Below are 22,334 nucleotides of genomic sequence, written 5' to 3'. Positions count from 1 at the left end.
CTGGATGGAAGCCCGAGAACTCTTCACCGTAGTGTAACTAGGTTTGAAAAAATAAAATAAGTATCCTGTGCGTCAATGAAACCAAAACACCGAGAAACAATTCGCTAGACGCGGGAAACAGACTTGATAGTTTTGTCGATGGATAATGTAAGAGGAGCGACTTCGATGTAGGAGAGAGGACAGGGAGCATGACTGGAATATGGGCATATGGAGGGTCTGGGTAGGCCACTAAGATAGTTCTAGAGAACCTGCATACGTGGGCATCTGAAAATATGACATTCAATAAGTGCATGAAGACGCCACTCAGCCGAGAAGATTGACTCACACCCCAGACTTGAGTGAGGACAGGAGATGTATAGTGTAGTAAAAAGTAAAATTTTTACAGTGAAGTGACATAACAAGAAAAACATTCGTGCTGGTATATTAAGTTCAGCAGAAGCGTTAGTAACGTGTAAATACAGGTTGTTCGGAAATTATCGTTACAGACTTCTATGATTTGTAGAGGGGTGTGAGTATGTAATACTTTGAACAAGAATCCATGTCCAAAAAACATATTGGTGCGATTGTACGACGGTTTCAAATCAGATGTTTAACTCATCCACTTTTAATCATACAATGAAGGCTTTCACGACAGGATGCAATTCTTCTACTCCTAACGTTTCGTCCAATACTACGTTGGGTATCCTCAGAGGTATGGCTGGTCTTGCTGAGTCCTGCTGACTGGCGAGTCGGGCGTCGGAGAGCAGCCACCGAGGAAAGTGGGCGTGGTCGAGCTTGCACATAGTAGCAGAGGGAAAACTAGTCAAAGTTAAAATGTAACTATTGATAATAGTCCTTCATAGATAAAAATCACTTATCGATTCTGTAACGCCACTGTCCATATCTCGCTTAATTTCCAGGCCTCTTCTTTTCCATTAAAATTATCTTCATGTTTAGTCCTACCTGGGATTTCTGAACGCCCTGTTTAAGTAAACAGTGTGTGTATAATGACGTTACTGTGGGTGGTCTGAGAAAAAAAGGGGTGACAGTAAGTTGTTCTGTGACCGAGTTCATGGACAGCTTTAAGAACTGGACTACCTTGCCTGCCAGTCGCAGTAGTGTAAATAGGCGGTTAGAGTAAAACAGTTCTACGTAGTTCAAGTGGACAGTGAACAGTGGATCTACAGCCTACTCGTAAAAGTCTTTGATTTTCTTCAGACATAGTGAGTACGTCTATTCCATGCACGTTGTTTACATTTCTCAATACCGCTAATGACAACATAATTGCAGTTGTGACCACCCCCTTACTAATCGACCTATCCTGTTTGCGATATAAAATATGACCGTGGATCGCGTGTTTACTTAATGGCATTTTCTAAATTGGGTAAAGCTATCTTTCCCGAAGAAGTATTACCGATAAGTAGGGGGAAAGTCTACACCGATCTTTCTGATAGAAATATGTATTAAAAATAAAAATAAAAATTAAACCGAACAGGACTACAATTTGGAATAAATGAAAGTTATTTTGTGCATTCACTCACGAACAACACTGGAGAGAAAAGAGGTAGCATTGATCATGAATCCAAAAGTTACTATTAAACACTGACGTGGCAACTGAAAGTAGTCATGTTTTTTGACTCACATTTTAAGTGAGTATGTAATGATAAAGAAAACTTAGATGTCACTTTTACGTTAAGTTTGTCATTAAATTTTGAAAAAGACAATCGAGCAATGATTTGAAAATATGCATTTAAACTGTATGTTAGTACTGAAAATCGGTACGTGAACAATAACTTTCAGAGACCTCAACATAACATCAAAGAAATTTAGAGAAAGGCAACCACCTTTTACTTTGCAATTACTTAATTTTCAAAATTGGATTTAACTTTATTGTCCAAACAACTGAGCCTTTTTTACTGACTTGAACAGAATTAAATACTAGAATACGTACCAAACCAAACAACAATGTGCTCAAGCTATATGTAAAATAAATAAAACTTCCGAACTCTTAATTCGTGCATTTTCTTTAGATTTGGATTTTTTCCAGTGATAGATTCTCAAACTTCAGTTATCCTATAAGGAAAAAAGGGAACAAGGAACCTGCTTGGTAACAATGTCTGGGGGCAATGAGGACACAATCGCCCTGAATTTAACTGATTATTATTTTAAAAAGTTCATTAATCAACTCTCATTCATTTGTGCTGCTAGGTTTGCCGTTAATACGTTCTACCACCGAACAGTCATACTTCAGTCTTGTGCGTGCGACGAAACTTGGAACCGACGACGAATCTGTGTTGCTGTAACTGCTGCTGTTGTTGAAGACGGTAGCATCTTGTGGTGCCGCGGCTAATTACAGGAACAGGTAATCGTAATTAATACAGCCTCTTCCGCCCGTCCACTGTCCTTCCGCCTGCTAATAGTCATCTGGCCGGCGCGCGTACATGATGCTGCCGAAGATTGTACCCTCTAGAGCGAGAGCGTTAACACCACACTTCCGCACACTACAAGCGCTGGAACCCGTCTCTCTCTCTCTCCGCGCGCTCTACGCAACAACCCCGTACCCAAACATGTTACAACGGACAAGCAGGGCTATTATCGTTGCTAGTCGATGCAAATAACAATTCCTTTGACTATTTCCCAGAGCTTATAAGTTTCACTGTAAAACATAGACAAATACAATGAAACGTCAACAGACATCTACCTAAATGTACACATACAGTGAAGCAATGTCCTTACTTATTAATAGAAAGCATTTACTTACAAACAAACAAAACAATTATACAGGGTGAAAAGTATTTAAACCGACAAACTCTGAGAGGTAGTAGGGGACATCAAAACAAATATTTTTCCCTAATGTTGTTTTTATCTATGAGGATTATTTAAATCGTTGGCGGCCGTATTACGCTCTTCAATTGTTGGAGGCCGTATTAAGATCTTCAGTTGTAGGCGCTCTTCACTTGTAGGCAACTGCTGTCCACCAGTGTAGTAGTGTATCGTCTGTGTTGACTAATGGAGCGATACACCTGGATTGAATACACTGATATGGTTAGTGCGTACTACGTAGCGCACCACAACGGGCGAGCTGCACACCGGGATTATCAACAACAAAATCCTAATCGCTGTATCCCGCATCATACGACCTTTGCTGTTGTGTACTAACGTTTGCATGAGACCGGATCATTTAGCAGATTACCTGGACAGGGACGCTGTCACACGGTAAGAACGCTGCGATTTGAGGAAGCTGTCTTGCAGCATGTGGAGCGGGTTGCAGTTTCACGTAACATGGGGACGAATATGACGAATGTAATAACAGTCCTTCGAGAGCAATTGTTACGTCCATTTCACTTACAGCGTGTCCACAACCTGGAACCAGTTGATTATCCACCCAGAGCATTGAAAGAATTGCTGGAAGACGTCCCGCTCCCTACAAGACAAAGCATGTGGTTCCAACATGACGGGGCCCCGGACCATTTCAGTCGTCGTGTGCGTCGATTCCTGGACCGAAGATTCCCAGAAACGTGGATTGGCAGAGGTGGTGCTGAATCATGACCCGCTCGATCCCCAGATATGTCCCCTCTGGACTCTTTTGTGTAGGGAGAGATGCGCAACCTTGTTTACGCAATTCCTGTTGCATCAGAAGGGGAACTGGTTGCCTGGAGAGTAGCAGCAGCAGGAACATCTGGGGTTTTGCCCGTGTGAGACAGAACATTATCTGACGGTGTAACCTTTGTTTACGTGTCAATAGGGCATTTTTAAAAATCTACTCTAATTAAAACTGGGTTGTGTTAATGTGTTGTCTCTTGGTCATAAAAAAATGGGAAAGTGTTTCTTGGTTTTATTGATTTGCCGCCAGAGAAATCTTTCTCCACCGATTTAATTACTGCTGATAGGAAAAAATGGCATTAGGGAAATATATTTGTTTTGATGTCATTTCCCCTATTACCTGACAGAGTTTGTTGGCTTAAATACTTTTCACCTTTTATATCTGTAGCAGATGCCATGTATCCTGCATTTTCGGTGTTACACAGTACGGTCTGGCTTATGAAACCATGATATTGCTTTAACTTTATTATAGGAATTATCTTATGGTAAGTGATATGTGCTGAATCTGAGCTGCACTCCCTCCACAGCCTACCTTTCTCATCGTATCTCGACATACTACAGCTGTGGCAAGAACAGACCGAGTTATCAGGAAGGTTCCCGTGAAAAGGTAAGATAGTACGTTTACAGGAATGCAGACTGACGCCTGACGGCTTTTGTTTTAGGTCCTGAGCCTGATATCTGGCACCAACAGGAAAGTTAAGCGAGCAGAAGTTTAGTTTTGTTTTGAAACAACAAAACTTCGTAGTCGCCAGCTGGGGTGGCCGAGCAGTTCTAGGAGCTACAGACTGGAATCGCAAGACCGCTACAGTCGCAAGTTCGAATTCTGCCTCGGCCATGGATGTTTGTGATGTCCTTAGGTTAGTTAGGTTTAAGTAGTTCTAAGTCCTAGGGGACTGATGACGTCAGAAATTAAGTCCCATAGTGATCAGAGCCATTTGAACCATTTTTGAACAGAAAATTCTCTTCTAATGTAACCACCCACTGACAAGAACATAAGTTTTCCTCAGTTTTGACTGTTGAGCTTGAGCTTGTACGTCTAACTAATTTAATCAGCAATTGGCGCTTTTTAGCACAACAGATATTGTCTGAGACTAGTTTCAGTGCACATTGTTCCATGTGTTCGTTGCAAATTTGCTGTTTTCTTTTTATCAAAAAATGGTTCAAATGGCTCTGAATACTATGGGACTTATCATCTATGGTCATCTGTCCGCTAGAACCTAGAGCTACTTTAACCTAAAAACCTAAGGACATCACACAACACCCACTCATCACGAGACAAGGAAAATCCGTATCCCCGCCGGGAATCGAATCCGTGAACCCGGGCGTGGGAAGCGAGAACGCTACCGCATGACCACGAGCTGCGGACTTTCTTTTTATCAACCTGGTTTGTGGTTATCAGGAAATTTTGAACTTTGTAGTGGAAAATTTCTTTTAGCTGTCTATTAAGGGGCAGCACACCCGAGGACGCGCCTTCGATTGGGAAGTTTTTTCTAGCGTGCCGCAAAAATCAAAGTGCGGCCGGTGTAAATCAGCGTGAAGCGTATTGTGAGCCAAGGATAGCGCCTACACGATAGGCCAACCCGCGACTCGTAACGCACAGGAAGAGCCGAGGTGTGGGAGCGTGCGGCGGAAGCGCCGGTGTGGAGGGGAGTGCGAGCGCGCTGCCGGAGAGAGCCGAAGGCGGCGCTCGGGCGGCGTCGGGCTGGCGGCGCGGCGGCGGCTGCGGCGGGAGGCCGGCCACGCAGTCCGCGCCGCGACACAGCGCCGCCGCCGCCGACGCCGCTACCCGCATAGCCGTAGCCGGCGCTCCGCCCAACAGACACGCTCCCGGCGCCTCTATCCCTGGTCTGGCTGAGACGCGGGCCGCTGGCACGACGGCTGACAGCTGAAGGCGGCGCACACTTGCTGCTGCTGCGGGCAGCCTCCTAACCGGCCGTGGAACGGTGAGTGCCGTATCGTGCGCACAGTTTACAAATACACGCAAATACTTGTATTGCGAATCCTAGAGTGCAAATAGTAACGGCACTCGTTCTACCATAAATTAATGTACAAAACCAAGGTATACATGTTGGTCAGAATGTGATCCACTTTAGTTTTGTGACAATAAACATGGCAGTTTTCTAGGTGAATTTCTTAATTTATTAGAAAGTATCACTCACTAGATCATAAATTTGATCAATTTTCCTCTTTGTCCTACGGATACACATTCATATTTTTCTAATCACTGACAGTGTTTTGCGCCTATTGTCATTTCGAAATTCTTTCACTCGAAGGTTAACTATTAACGGACTAGGCAGTTCTCCCAAGATGGTAGATCGTGGCTGGTCACATTTTGTCTGCTGTAATTGCTTGATATTATAAATTATCACAATGATTTACCAAAGTGCAAGAACGTACTAGACTAGGAATACTAAGAGCAGCAGGAAGTCAAGAACTAAAGAGAATTGGAGCCTTCTTACTTTTAGTAGCTACAGTAATTAATATGATAATAATATTTCAAATGAATTAAAGAATTAATAATGAAGTCATAATAATAGATGTAATTTCAACTTACAAAATCCAATATGAAGGCAAAATGAATTAATACATGATCGTGAACTTTTGTAAAATTTGCAGCCTTCTGTTGTCTTGTTGCTATGCCTGTACCTGCGGCCTCACTGATTGTATGAAACGCTACCTCACGTCCCAGATGAGCTGTCGATCCTCTTTTTCTGTAGCGAATTTTGGTCATTTAAACGTGATTTTACATTCATTGTGCCTAGTACTTTCAGTCAACCTGAGAAGTAATGGGAATAAATTATTTCAAATAAAATACAGTTTACCTTCCAAGATGTATAATACATGCAAGAAACTTCCGCTTAATGTATCACTACTTTCGTGTCGCTACTGTTCAATATACATATTCGTAATACTGGAAGTATCAGTTACGTTTTAAGTGCCACACGGTACTCGAGAAAACGACGGCTGACGTTCTCAATTGTTCTCACATACTGTTGTGCTTATGTGTATGTAAGCTTCACATTAAAAGGCTTTCATAATTCAAACTTGACAGTTGCCTTCTAGTATACGGACGATTTCGTAAATGATATACTTCATCACTGGGATATTACTGTCATTTGCGGTAAAATAACACTAAAAAACACATGTTTATTCTGGTAACTTTGTTGTCATCGTACATAAGTAGCAGTTCTATGCGACTTTATATTTCTGTGATGAACCCAGATTTGTAGAGGACTTACGCCTCTGCATGTTGGCGTAATAGCGTGTCACGTTGTCCGTCAACAGTGGCTTGCTGAAACAATATATATATATATATATATATATATATATATATATATATATATATATGTGTGTGTGTGTGTGTGTGTGTGTGTGTGTGTGTGTGTGTGTTTGTATACTTATTCTGGTTATTATGATCAAGTCTTTATCATCAGGCAAGACATATTCACTAACTGAAATGACAGCTACATTCTAGCGTATTAGAAATATTTCCAGTTAATGATAGCATTGAGTAATTAGTTATATTTGTAAGAATCTGACCATTATTATTATGAACAAAATTGCAAGCATATTATTTGTATGATGTCATCTTCAGGAAGGAGTTGACGAACATACATCTGAAACGAAAAATACACTCTGTCGACTTTCACTTTCCATATACAAAACATACAAAGTTTTGGGTGTAGAGGAGTGTCCCATTATGGATATTCTAGCATCTATAAATTCAACTGAGCATCTATGCAGTTCAAGTCAGAGAATTTCGTCAAACATTTCTAAATATCATCTGAGAATTGCTTGGTATGCTCAGATGACAGAGCTGTGTGAGGATGTGCAATTGAGATGGGTGTGACAAAAAATTATAATTGTACGGCGTTCAACTAGAAAATGATGTTATAGTTCCTTCCAGCAAATGTTCTGAACATTACTTTCATTTTCTTAACACTATTAACTCTTTATTTCCACCAACAACTTTAGTGCATGATTATACAAAAACTCCATATGGGAGATTCACTATTGAACCATACTTTACATCTTGACGTATAGTTTAAAAAGAAAACAGTGTCTCTGAACCTTTTGAAAGACAGTATAAACAGTGAACGTGATTGTTGCTTTCCTGCTAGTATGGTGAAAAGAAAACGGCGAATGCAAATATTGTAATCTCATCCTGCAGGAGTAAAAATATTCATATAAGAAGAGTTCCCCACGAAGCTCGGCTGCTATCGAACATACATCTGATCAAGTTCACCCATACAGCAAACATACTTCAAATAAAATTTTTGTGGCTTACAGTAGTGTAGTAAACTGAGATATGCTGGATGCTGAATTCATCTTAATTTGGTATAAAATTCTTGTCACAGATAATGACATTTGGAGAGTTCTTCGATAGCTTTGTTCGCTGTTCCAGACATGTTTTACGATGCATTTAGTTTTCAGGTTTTACTTCATAAACGTGAATTGGAATAACAAGGAGAAGATTCCGAAGTAACACAACAATATCAAATTCCGTCAGACACATACACCGCATACACAAAAATTTTAATTTATTGTTGGAAACACGATCTACGTTCTCGTTTGGAACAATGCTCCACAGCTTCCAGGAATTAAATTAAAATATTACTGACGACTGTTTGCGAAGGTTCTGCTTGGTTATTAGACGAATGCCGGAACTGGAAATCTTCTTCAAAATCTTCCAAACGGAGATTCTCTCCGCCTAATTCCCAGCCTACTGAAACATTTAACTAAAAAAACGAAGTTCTACAACAGCTTCTCCTTGAAGTTCCTATTTCAACAGTTGCGAAACAGCATTCAGCGTGTTTCGAAAACTATTGAAAGGTCATCTACATCTACATCCATACTCCGAAACCCACCTGACGGTGTGTGGCGGAGCTTCAGCAGAAGTTTGGAGGATCTAAGAGCATTGGTTTTCACCAATTAAATAGTACATAATATACCATAACAAGAAATGAAGCTTGACATCTAAAAATTTCTGACTTGTTACAGGTACAACATGTACATCTCATTCGATGTAATTGAAATGAACGACGGAAGTGTTAGCTTAGTAACCCTTAAGAAAACAAGGAAGAAGTCGAACACACCAGAAGCAAGCGTCTACAGATCATTTTCTTGAATCCCAAGAAATGGTATAGCTACTCAGTTCAGTAATGTAACAGTGGAACTATTTTTGTGAAACCAGGAATTCAAACTTAAGAAAACTCCTCTATTTTTAAAACAAAAATCTGATGCCAGAAACGCTGTTGTAGTCGTGCACATTGTATCAAGTGATATCACTGAAATATGTCAATATTTCAATACACCACACACTTCTCATCATTAGTTGATGATATGATCGATAAACATTGTCTGAAACTAACGAGAAGTTGGTTTGTCACGGTATGAAATGAGCTTGGGCAGTTCCAACTGACGTACTGTGCGAGCACCTTAGCGGGCAGAAAATTCTTTTATAAACTGCACACTAATTTCTTTTTAAACAATAAATGTCAGTTCCGTGCATGAAGTTATCTTTGTACGACCGTAAATGACTAACTCTAAAAATTTGCTAGTCCATGATGAAAATCTGTTTCTCGATGTCCTTCTGCAGATATACGTTCCTGTCGTCAGTGCGAATATAGTTGGTGGCGAGGTACCATAACAAAATTTTATAATTCTGTTTCGTACATTAGGAAGATTAATGACCCATTTCCAATCTCTCTATTGACTTTTGGAACGAAACAAAATAAAGCAAGCGTATCAATACCAACAACATACGGATGGAGAAAAATAACATTACTGGGTTCCCTTTCTCAAAGAAAAGCAGGTAATAATTTTCCTGACAACCGTAAGTCTAAAATGTACCACTGCGGATAGGGTGATAAAAAGAAAACAGCAAATTGGCGACGAAGACATGGAACAGTGTGCGCTGAAACTAGTCTCAGATGATACCTGTTGTGCTAAAAAGTGTCAATTGGTGATTATATTAGTTACACGTACAAATTCCAGCCCAACAGCCAGAACTAAGGAAAACATAAATTCTTGTCAGTGGGTGGTTACGTTAGAAGAGAATTTTCTGCGATTTTTACTGTATAAAAGTTGGCTACTGTAAGAGTATAGTAAAGCGATTAATTTGTTAAGACAATAAGTTGTACTGCAGAAATAGTGCTGCATAGAGATATACGACACATAGGAATATTATACTTAATGGCGTAAACGCATTCATTTGAAATTACACGATACTATAAGCAAAAATTTTGGTGAACACTGGCTCTAAAATGCATAACTTAAGAACTGTGAACACTTCTTCATCTTCGATACCGTGAAACAAACATCCTTTCTAATATGTGATCTCTGTTTTTCACATTTAGTGTGGAAGGAGAATGGATCAAAACAAGAAATAATGGTCTAGTGATAGTAGCCTCTGAAATGCATACCGTAGCAGGTGTGGACACTTGTCTAGTAGAACAGATATGTCTCACAGTATTGAAGATAAAGAAGTGCTAATAGCTCTTAAAGCATACATTTTAAATCTCGTGTATGGTACACTTCTTTCCTTCTAGTGTGGTTTACTTCCAATTGTAGGTACTTACGCCATTAATTACGATGAATCCTGTGCGTTACTATAACGGCAGCCGGTGTATCAAATCAACACATACTCGTTCCAAGGGAGTTACCAGTGATCAATAATTATAGAAAAGAAGCTCATTTTCGTGTTTTTTCACAGTTGATTTTTAGTTCAAAATTATCGATTTCGGGAAATGTAGCCCATCTTCAGATTATTTGTCTTAGTTACAGACTAGCCCGTCGTAATGGAAATATAAGTTCATTGTCATACGCTTTTGACAGTCAACAGATAGTTGAACATATAGTTCTTTTACAGGATGTTACTCTATCACTACGACACATGATCTGTAGACGGCGGCAGCGACCAATAGGCAGAAAAATAAGAGTCTTTTGGCATCAGGTATTGCAATGTAGTCAATCATCCAACTACTGATCGTGCCCAGTGTTGTAAAATTTCGATGATCAGGCAAGAATAAGTGTACCTTTCGTGGCAAAACCTTTTGCCTCTTTGCTGTTGTAAGGAGAACATGAATGTACTAAAAGTAATTCCATTCCGTTCCGGCGGGCTGGTACAGCAACTGTTTAGAAGTATTCCAAACTGAAAACTGGTCTAGATTGTAAAGTTCTTTAATTTCAATAATACATCTTGCCCTTCGGGGCATCACCTGACTGTGCCAAATGAAGTTGATATAAATCCCATCCGTCACAGAGTTATAATGAGAGGTGGCAAACACCGCCATAGGAGCACAGCATAGGACCACGCTTACAAAAATGTAAACACGGTATCAACTCTGCTCGGCCGACAACTTGTTTACACATTCGCTAACGTTGGCCTGTGCTTTGCTCCTATGGCGTGCTTTCAGCTAACCCCTCATACTTTATGACTGTGACGGATGGGATTTATGTCTAGGTACTTTCGTAAAATCTGATAACGCCCGAAAGGGGCGAAAAGCTTGATCGAAATTAAATAATTGTGTATCCCAGACTGTTTTCATATTTGAAATACCGATTAACAGTTGTTGCAAGAAATATAGTCAATATGTAGGGCAATGGGTAAAACATACCAAAAATTTAACTTCCTTAAATAACATTGTTTATAGCAAACGATCGAAACGTCCTTTCACCCACGTAACAACTTTGGCATCAATGTTTCTTTGAAAACATTATTGGATAAAGCAGCGAGCGGGTTAGTTAATTTGAAATATTAATCGGTATTCATAGCAAATTTTTATTCAAAATTACAATAACTTTTCAGTGGTAACCGGTGTTTATCACATCTAGATCATCACTAGGCCATGTCGCCCTAGGTGAAAAGCAGAGACGACAAGCAGAGGGCTGACGAATGTCAGAAGGTTCTCATATTTTCTTATCACCTCCTAATGAGTCAAGGTCACATTATCTAGATATAATCCAAAACGGTTATCATTCACAACGATTTAAATTTTAATAAAATGTGGAACCAAGACTGACTGCTATTTCAATGTTGATATCATTGGAAAAATGACTGACGCACCCTCCCAAAAATTTCTGTTGTTGCGAATGATTGCCGTGGTGTTAAACAGATTAGTTTACAGTATAAACTTCCGCTCACTCGTTGCTTTTGGTCTAGCCTTACATAGCCGTAAGTCCGTAGCGTCAGTTCGACATCCCCTCTCGTACTTTCTTGTTATCAGGGTGCTTTTCTCTACAACGTAGAATTTTGTGCGATCTAAAGTGCACCTGAAGACGAATTAAAGTCTATGACAATGTTGACTGTAAAACTCTCTTTCAAATTCTTAAGATGGCAGATGTAAAATACAGGGAGCGAAAGGCTATTTACAATTTCTACAGAAACCAGATGGCATTTATAAGAGTCGAGGGGCATGAAAGGGAAGCAGCGGTTGGGAAGGGTGTGAGACAGGGTTGTAGCCTGTCCCCAATGTTATTAAATCTGTATATTGAGAGACCAGTAAAGGAGACAAAAGAAAAATTTGGAGTAGGTATTAAAATCCATGAAAAAATAAAAATGTTCAGGTTCGCCGATGACATTGTAATTCTGTCAGGGACAGGAAAAGACTTGGAAGAGCAGCTGAACGGAATGGACCGTGTCTTCAAAGGAGGATATAAGATGAACATCAACAAATGCAAAACGAGGATAATGGAAGGTAGTCGAATTAAGTCAGGTGGTGCTGAGGGAATTAGATTAGGAAATGAGACACTTAAAGTAGTAAAGGAGTTTTGCTATTGGGGGAGCAAAATAACTGATGATGGTCGAAGTAGAGAGGACATAAAATGTAGACTGACAATGGCAAGGAAAGCGTTTATGAAGAAGAGAAATTTGTTAACATCGAGTATAAATATAAGTGTCAGCTTGTCGTTTCTGAAAGTATTTGTATAGAGTGTAGCCATGTATGGAAGTGAAACATGGACGACAAATAGTTTGCACAAGAAGAGAATAGAAGCTTCTGAAATGTGGTGCTACAGAAGAATGCTGAAAATTTGATGGTTACATCACGTCACTAATCAGGAGGTATTGAATAGAATTGAGAAGAAGAGGAGTTTGTGGCACAACTTCACAAGAAGAAAGGAGCGGTTGGTAGGGCATGTTCTGAGGCATCAAGGGATTACAGCATTGGAGGGCAGCGTGAAGGGTAAAAATCGTAGAGGGAGACCAAGAGATGAATACACTAAGCAGATTCAGAAGGATGGAGGTTGCAGTAAGTACTGGGAGATGAAGAAGCTTGCACAGAATAGAGTAGCATGGAGAGCTGCATCAAACCAGTCTCAGGACTGAAGACAACAACAACAACAACAGCAACAGCAACAATGTTTGAGATGCGGCGATATACAATTTTTACTAGTTGCAGTACAGCTTTCGTTTAGTATTACATGTGGACGCGCGAGCGCCGCAATGTGCTTGGTGTGGTTTCAACCCTGTAGCGGCATCTTCAGGCGCCTGTCGGTCCTTGCGCTGTGCGGCGCATGCGCCCTGCGGCGCCGCGGGCGGCCGCCCTCTCGCTAATGAAGATGCTTATCTACCACAGCTGTGGTGGCCCCGCCGACCGCGCCGCGCTCTCTCTTTGCCAAAGCTGTGTGCCGCTCTGTCCTCTTAAAGGGTATGCCCGCTTTATCTCGGCTGTTGATCTCTCCTTCTATACAAGGTTCACCGGGTTTGCATTTAATTCTCGCTCAAAGTTTATGAAAGGCTTTAGAATAATAAGTAATCTTCCAGATGCTTTCAGAAACGACGCAGGTCGACGTCCGCACATTTATCCGACTCCTCAACGAAACACAGAATTGAAAGGTTTATTCTCGAAAATCAGTTTTAATTAATATTTCATGAAAGAATTAAATGCAAACATTTATTAATTGGTATTAAACATTCATTATTGGTTTCGAAGTATCTGTGTCTACTGGAAATTTTTGTGATGCGTAATTACAAACACGCGGGCAACGAAAGGAGATAGAAAAGGAATTAGCTCATGGTGAAGCTCAATAACCCAATTAATGGTTGTGCTACACTGTAACTGAATATGATATTACTCCTATCTGATCTCTCCCTTTCCGTATCGTTTCGCATTGCCCAGATATCAACAAGCGAAATCGGTGGTGTAACCTCAACCACGGACGAGTATAGTAATAAGATTTCTTCGAAAATCTCCTCTAACAAATTCTTGTGATTGACTTCTTTTTAAATCTTAACATGCCAAAATTTCTGTATGTCAAAATTTACTAAAGCTAATAGTTTCAGTCAAGCAACAGACCACTCTTACGCATTAAGAACAGAAGGAATTGTATGTTGTGCATCCATACAAGATCATTAGTGTCTTAGATGCATTAACTACACCAAAATTTTAAAATGGAGGAAAAAAAACTGAATTGATAGGTTTATAATTGTGGTGTAGGTACTGTATAACTGGTATCTACATAAAATAAAAACTATTTTACGAATCAGTAATTAATGTATTTTCTGATACCTGACGATCGGTATGTTGTTTGACCGAGATTTGAAGTTTCTATAATGAAATGACGTACAGCAATTCTGCCAAATAATAATTTTTCAAAACTTTTACTAGCAGAAAATCTTAACTACTTCAAAATAATTCAGTTTCTGAGCATTTTAGGTCAATACCTGTTCTTCAAGGTGTAGTGGGGAAAGATATTTTGAATTGTGGGATATTATATATTATAAGAACTCTACAAAAGTAACTGCTTTCAGCCATCAGCTGTTAGACATAAATCTTGCCCAGTCTTCGGCTGTACATTTGCAGCTTTATTTTTCAACCTATTTAACTTATTACAAGCTTCGTCACTAGAGGACTAGAAGTAAAATAAACTGAAAGTTATATGTAGTATTCACAGACTAATGAAAAATATAAGTGTTGCTTATATGAAGAGATAATCACTTATTGTAGTTACAAAGCTGTACAGTGAAAAATCAGGACGACATTAACATCAAAGAGGGCTCAATCATTTGTTCTAAATAAATAAAACTGACTTCGGTGCAATTCATATAGGGAGTGCCATACTAGAGAACAACAAACCGGTACATATTGTCATTATAGCTATACGTTAATCACTATGTCCCAATTACCTCTTAGTGAAAGTAATGACAGAAGTTAAGAGCCGCTTCAGGAATAGAAAAATAAAGTCAGAAATATACATAAACCTTTTTTACGTACCGCCTTCGCAGAGAAGAACTAAAACCACGTAATTCATTTTCCACTCATTAGTATGAAGGAAGCTCCATCTAATGGTACCTCTAATAAGGGTTGTTTATGAATGCGGTGGTAATTAATGATAACGGGCACAGCTTGCGTATACATCACAGCCCAGTTCACATAAAAACCGTAATAATACGAATTATGTCGGGTTTACCATCAAATGAAATTAAAAATTACTTTACAATTTTTTTCTGTGACTGACTTGTGTAAACAGTTTTTATATATTGGGTAGGTGCACAAGTTGGTAGCGTTATCTCGTAAGTTTCATAAACACAATAGATATACAAAACACAGAATTTAGTCATCAATAGTAGATTCTCCTTCACTATTTATAACAGTCTGTCAACGCTCGGGCAGCTGTTCGATTCCACAACTGTAGAAATGACGTGATTTAGAGGCAAATAACGCGACGAGCAATGTTTGGAGCGTATTCTCATCCCGAAAAGAAGTTCCCTGAACGTTGTTATATAGAGAGCGGAAAAGGTGAAAATCTGAGGGTGCAAGATCAGTGAATAAGGTAGGTACGCAGTATACTGTTTTTGTCAGTCTAGCAGAGTGCGGGCGGGCGTTATCGCGGAGTACCATCACTTTACGCAGTCTTCCTGGTCGTTGTTCTTGGACTGCGTCAGCAGGATGTCTCCGTTGTTGACAATAAATGCCAGCAGTTATGGTTAAAACCTCGGTGAAAGAATTCGTAGTACGAAGTACCGTCACTGCTCCACCAGATGCATAACATTATCTTTTGTGGATGCACCCGGATTGGAATTGCTACCATTTTTGGGCTCAAACATTCCTTTCGTTTCTATGTGTTAGCACAAAGATACCATTTCTCGACACCAGTAACCGTACAGGGTAAGAATGGTCGGCAACGTCCAAGAGCCAATTGATGACGAGCAGTCAAAGAGGCATAGCTGTCCTCTGATTTTTGTGATTTTGGCTTAGAGCATGCCGTACTCACGCATCCGACTTTTTAAACCTCCAACTACATCAGATGTCTCACGATGGGTAGAATGATCAAAGTTAATGACATCTCGAACTCGTGTAGTACACAGGTATGCATCATTTATCCAACACCAAAAGTCTTCCAAAACGAGGAAAGTCGCTAATGTCAAAACGATCCTTCTTAAAACGAGAAAACCAGTTTCCTGTCGGTCTCTGTCCACTGGCATATAGCCACAGACGTCGCAAATGTTTCTGCTGTCACCAATCAGCAGAACTCAAATAGAAGAAACGTTCCGATTTCTCCACTTGGCACCTGAACTCTTCCTTCGGAGAAGAGGTGGCGTCGCGCCACTGCATGGGCTGCCGTTTTGTTTCCGAGTCGAAGTGATGAGCCTCGTTCCATCGCCTCTGACGATGGAAATGGAAATGCCGCGTGGCTAGGTCCTCCCATCGGGTAGAGCGTTCGCCTGGTGCAAGTCTTTGGAGTTGACGCCACTTCGGCGACTTGCGTGTCGATGTGGATGATATGATGATGATAAGGACAACACAACACCCAGTCCCTGAGCGGAGAAAATCTCCGACCCAGCCGGGAATCGAACCCGAACCGTTAGGTATTACATTCCGTCGCGCTGACCACTCAGCTACCAGAGGCGGAATGCCTCAGACGATGTTCGACAATAACCACGATCAACCTTGGACCACGCAAACAATCGCACCTGTGTTCCTTCATTGCTCTTTAAGAGGAACTAAGCAGATACATGCCTTTGAGTATGCCAGCTGATGGACGAGTGTATTACCACTACCAACAGAGACGTTCATTTGTGCGGAGAGGCGTTTGATTGTGATGCGTATCTTCCAGGAATCACAGCTCTTTGCGGTTACACGGTACACGGGGTATCGGACAGGTCTGGGCTACCATATTGTTACGATAACGGACGCCTCGCACAACGACTCATCGTGTTTTTTCTCACTGAAGGTCTCCGTAGACATTCAGCAAACGCCTGTAAATATCTGCAGTGCTCTGGTTTTCCGCTAATGGAAGCTCAATGACAGCTCTCTGCTTGGTACGCATCTTCCTCACAGACGGCATTTTGAAAGCGACCTATAGCGCCGTCACCTATCGGAAATTCGTGGACCTACAAGGACGTACAGCGTGTACTCTACGATATCCCAAAATAAATTTCGCCTTTCTTCAGCGAAAACGGGCAGAGGAAAAGAATGTCTTGCCTTAATTACTGAGGGCCCCTCGTATTTCTTCGCTTGAGTAGGGGTCACCACTAAAGTGAGAGGCATTACCTTAATAAATGAATAGGTGAGGCAGTCTTAGGTTGTAAAATTTTTCCCTACATATCAGACGCTGAAGACCAACTGCTGAGTCCCAAAGTTGAACAAATCATGTACAAGAACCTTTTCCTAGACTTATACTGGACCGAGCGAGGTGACGCAGTGATTAGCAAACTGTATCCGCGTTCGAAAGGACGATGGTTCATACCCACATCCGGCTATCCTGATACGTGTTCCGTGATTTTCTTAAATCGTTCAGGCAAATGTCACGATGGTGCCTTTCAAAGGACACAGCCGACTTCCTTCCCCATCCTTCCTTCCGACGACCACGCTGTTTGGACCCCTCCCCAGAATCAACCAACCAACCAACTTTTAGTGGTGGTTGTTAGTGTTTAACGTCCCGTCGACAACGAGGTCATTAGAGACGGAGCGCAAGCTCGGGTTAGGGAAGGATTGGGAAGGAAATCGGCCGTGCCCTTTCAAAGGAACCATCCCGGCATTTGCCTGAAACGATTTAGGGAAATCACGGAAAACCTAAATCAGGATGGCCGGAGACGGGATTGAACCGTCGTCCTCCCGAACGCGAGTCAAGTGTGCTAACCACTGCGCCACCTCGCTCGGTAACTTTTAGTGATACATAAAAATGTTGCACTTCCAGATACGAGAACATGAACTTATACATTCATGTCATCCTTATTCGATTGCAAAGACTTGGGAAATAAAATTCTAGCGAGTGTTCGTTAAGCTGCCACGTGAAATGAACCGATTGGGTAGAATAGCAACTAAATCCATATAACACGACCCCTCAAGCAGACTGCACTAAAACCACTCCGTGCTCTACATCACGTTAACGTTAGTATTCTATCCACCTACTCATTTATCTAATATTTTCACGCTTTCCCCGTTGTAACACTGTACCCATAAAAATTGTGAGATTTCTTAGAAGTTTCGAAATAAACCGCAGTCTGTAAAAGGCAATTTTCCCCTGACAGATTAGGTGGAACAATCCGCCGTTAACGATTCACCAAAAGTATTAAACGGTTATAGGAGCCAACAGGTTACGTCCCTCCCAGTGTATTAGGGCTCATGGCTGTTTTTGCACAAAAGCTCCCAACGTATATCTATTTTTTGTAGACATATTGTCGTAGAAAGATATTCCCTTCTTGCGGGAGACATATTACTTCCTGAAAGTCGCTCTTAGCTGTCGCTTTCCGTCATATAACACGAATCTTTTGATATCGTGAGGAAAGCTGTTAGTCACGGTTCATCATTTTCGAAATTTGTTTAACGCCCATCCAACATCCTTTGCTCATTGCCGGCACTTTGCCAACTGTCACAGATCACCGAAACAAAAAATTCAGATGACAAGTCGTGACAGTGAGCTTGGAGATGGAAACTAGATGGGTCATTTAGTCATCGCTTTCGGCTTAATACGTCAATATCTTTGCAGTTATTATCATCCTGCCACACATTCTGCGTATTTAGAAAGCACAAGCTCTCGTTTTGCGACACATCTGAAAACCGAGTACTGCTTAGTGAAAAACCATATATTTTAGCACTGTAGACTGTAAGTTACAACAGCACCTAATTTACGTTCCAATTATGGGAATGAAATGTTTATTCTGCTCCGCAGAGTAGGCTTTCTCGGTCGACTCTCGAAACCTGACACTCGCAAAACACAAGAGTAACTAGCTGGACAAAACTCTAACAACAACAAAGCACTTAACGTAGTTCCATTTGCCTTAATAAGTTGCTTACCGCGAGAACGTTTTAACATTAGCCTTGTACCATACTGGTTGTCAGTGACTACTCGTTTCTCTACAGTGTACCCATATAATATTATAGCCATTTAGATATCATCTTTGTTTAATGACCGGATCTTATTGTAACACATCGGTACGAGTACCTACTGCAGACTGTGATACGTTCCGAAATATTGTCTATTGTACTACAGTACGAAACTTCTTAAGACTTTATATCTGTTTCTGGCACCAGGAACCAAGTCCGATCGATTTCCTTTAGTGGATAGTGCTGTTGCCGGTAAGGCTATCGCAGCAGTGTAAGGCATGGGACAATATTTAGTTAGTTACGTATTTTTAATTTGTGTAACAGGGAACTAACCTGGAAACCACTCCCTGGATTATCTCTCGGTGGTATCTCTACAGCAACACATGAAATTGAACGAGAGTATGGAGTGTATGTAGTGGTCAGTCTCACAGGTTCAACTTGTCGAGATCTCACAGTGCTTTTTTGAGGATTCGTATCGTTACTGAGGTTGTGATTTTTGGGCAGTCCGATAATCGTTCTTCAGAATTTTCGTTACACCGACAAAATATTACACAGTTCATAGTTTCTAATGCGAAAGGTTTTCAAATAATACTCCTGAAATAAGTCATTCATGAACCACATAAAAAAATCTGAGCAAAGGTTAGGTACTGTTATCTGCGAAGCGATAGAATTGTTAAAGAGGACTAATTGTGGAAAGATGTTCATTTAGAATATGTGCATCAGTTACAGACGGTTTTCAAAAAAATGTTCAAATGTGTGTGAAAAGTTATGGGACTTAACTGCTAAGGTCATCAGTCCCTAAGCTTACACACTACTTAACCTAAATTATCCTACCGACAAACACACACACCCATGAGCGAGGGAGGACTCAAAACTCCGCCGAGACAACATATAGACGGTTTTGTTGTTATTCTTTACTTATCGTGGTCTATCACATTGTACTGCGACAATTTTTCAGTTTAGCTTACATTGTTATCTTTGGAGTTTTAGATTGATCAAGATAGTGCAACTCATCATGTGTCCTCCACTTCGGGTACAAAATTGGTGTATATCAACTCATATTAATTTACTTGACTAACACCTATATATGCACATGTGCCGAGATTTGTTGTAGGTTATTTGCAATTAAAATGAACTTTAGACTACGGATATGTATCCTAATCTTATGCTTTACTGTCCAATAATTTTGACAACGATTTTTTTGGTTTTTATTACAAACACTAAAGCTTTGTAGCATGCATCCACCTTCTTCAAGGTGTGCATGAAGATATAGGTAAAGTCAGAGAACAGAGAGTTTATTAAACCATAAACGGTTTTAAAAAGTTTTGTGGGTTGATGAACTAATCTGGTTTACTGTTCGGGCACCTTATTCCTTTTTCAGATGTTGCTTTCGTATTTTGATAAATTGTTCCAGTTTAATAGCAGACGGTCAGCAGTTGGATATCCTCCATACACAGTGAGCAGTGGGTTATTCTAGACGCTTTAAGGTAGGCTTTCACTTTTCCATGGCCTGTTAACGTGGCTGTAAACCGAGAATGACGAGTTGTTACGTGCGTAGAGAGTGTCAGTCGCGAGATTGTGATAGAAGATTGTGCTGTGTCTCGGTCAGAAACATAGGACGAAGGTCAGTCCACGATTTGAAGAGGCTTGTACTCACAGAACCAAATGATGGTGTGATCGAAATCTTCGATAACATTTTAACTGAACTGTCGTTTAAAGCTTGAACTAAACTATATGCTCCGGTGAAGTACTGACGCATGTCCCTTTTGTCACGTTTACCATTGCCGACGATGACCTGTCCTGAGCAGTAACTCATTTTTATTAGAGCTTTAAATGTGTTGCTGTTTCTTCGCTTAGAATAACCTGGGAACGTAGTTAAGATTTATCGAGATATTCGGCTTTGAATATTATTTGATGTGGTTTGACGCTTTTCGATGGTGTTGCGCAACTGAGGCTGTCTTTCATTTGGTGCTTGCGAAGGCAGTAACCTGTAGGCACCAGACGTAGGGATGCCGATTCATAACTGTGGCTGTTGTGGCGTGGAACAGAGCCGATTTCTCTACAGAGACGAATCATATAAGTTTCGGTATCTGCTTACTTACGCCAGCCTTCAGTAAGGTCGGTGAGCGACGTTTGTCTTTTAGCGGCACAAGCACATTCTGAGTTCTGTTCCTGTACCCACGCTCATCGTCGCGTATACTAGTGGCTGGCAGCGGCGAGAAACACTGTGTGCCTTCGAAATCATAGTACTGTAGTTTGTCTGAGCAATAATGACCGGCGTAGACAAGAAATGTGTTTGTCCATTGGAGGCGGACACGTAGAAATGATTAACGTATCCCTAGTCAGTGCTATTAAACGTAGATAGGTCTTGAGCTCTATGCTGTTATTCTTGGCAGGACCGACCCGTGAACGGGTACTGTCCTCCTACAGTGAGCACAAAAAGAAACAGCTGAAGCGCAGGATTCGACAGGATGAATTACACTGCATATGACGCATCTTGTGTGGAGCCGACATTATTTGCCCACGTTCCCATATCGAACTAAAGCAGTGACTGACAGCCAGCACTTAAGTATATACGGTATATAAAGTTTCATGTATATACAGTTTCATGTATATTCCCAGCGTGTGATGAAGTTAACAGGACACTTTCTTTTTTCGTTACCATACATACAAGTTAGTAAACCTTCCACATGCCCATAACGGAGATGACAGATTACTACTAAAATCGCCGGCCGTTGTGGCCGTGCGGTTCTAGGCGTTTCAGTCAGGGACCGCGTGACCACTACGGTCACAGGTTCGAATCCTGCCTCGGGCATGGATGTGTGTGATGTCCTTAGGTTAGTTTGGTTTTAGTAGTTCTAATTCTAGGTGACTGGTGACCACAGGTGTTAAGTTCCATAGTTCTCAGAGCCATTAGAACCAGCTTGAACTACTAAAATCTCTGCTTTTTCAAGTTCTGTATCAAGTTTATTATTACTCACTGTCTGTGGACAACGAAAGAAGACATTTAAAGTTCTACATTTTTAAATTTCAGTGAATCGCCGTTTAATAGGGAATATTCGTTTTTTTAGCTCTTTATCTCAGGCAGAAGGTATATTGATTGTAGATTTCTCGAGCTATTGTAAGAAAAGATGCAGGGTATACCCTAGAGATACAGTGTGCAGACAACAGCACTATCTGTACGCTGAGTAGCTACCGATTCCACGAGACGAGAGCTCATAAGATTTTGTTGGTAGGGATCGGAATCATAAGCTAATTTACAAGCCTAACACTTTCGCTTGAAACATTAATAGGAGACGTTTCCAGATTGACCCCTAACGACCGATAACGAGTGACAGACAGCATCCATCATGGTGTCGACATAGTTCCTTGAAGAGCTTGGAAGGGAACTCTGTCATGGTGTTGCGTCACAAGTAGGTACAACTTCGGAGAATGTACTAAAACTTCTGCATTAGACAGTATCTGCTCTTTCTGTGAACC

At 40.8% G+C, this 22,334-nt stretch overlaps 1 protein-coding gene across 2 annotated transcripts in view; it reads left to right on the top strand.

Moving 5' to 3' along the window:
- Positions 1 to 5,325: 5,325 nt before the first annotated feature.
- LOC126335497 (acetylcholinesterase-like) overlaps positions 5,326 to 22,334 on the top strand; it is a 2,358,475-nt gene continuing 2,341,466 nt past the window's right edge. The window contains exon 1 of one of the 2 annotated variants that reach the window (XM_049998832.1): positions 5,326 to 5,525. The gene's annotated coding sequence lies outside the window, so the exon portion shown is untranslated. The remainder of the gene's footprint in view (positions 5,526 to 22,334) is intronic. The other variant, XM_049998833.1, reaches the window with a different exon arrangement.

This window comes from Schistocerca gregaria, chromosome 2 (assembly GCF_023897955.1).
Source record: "Schistocerca gregaria isolate iqSchGreg1 chromosome 2, iqSchGreg1.2, whole genome shotgun sequence".
Lineage (NCBI taxonomy): Eukaryota > Metazoa > Arthropoda > Insecta > Orthoptera > Acrididae > Schistocerca > Schistocerca gregaria.
This window is presented reverse-complemented; position numbering and strand designations above follow the sequence as displayed.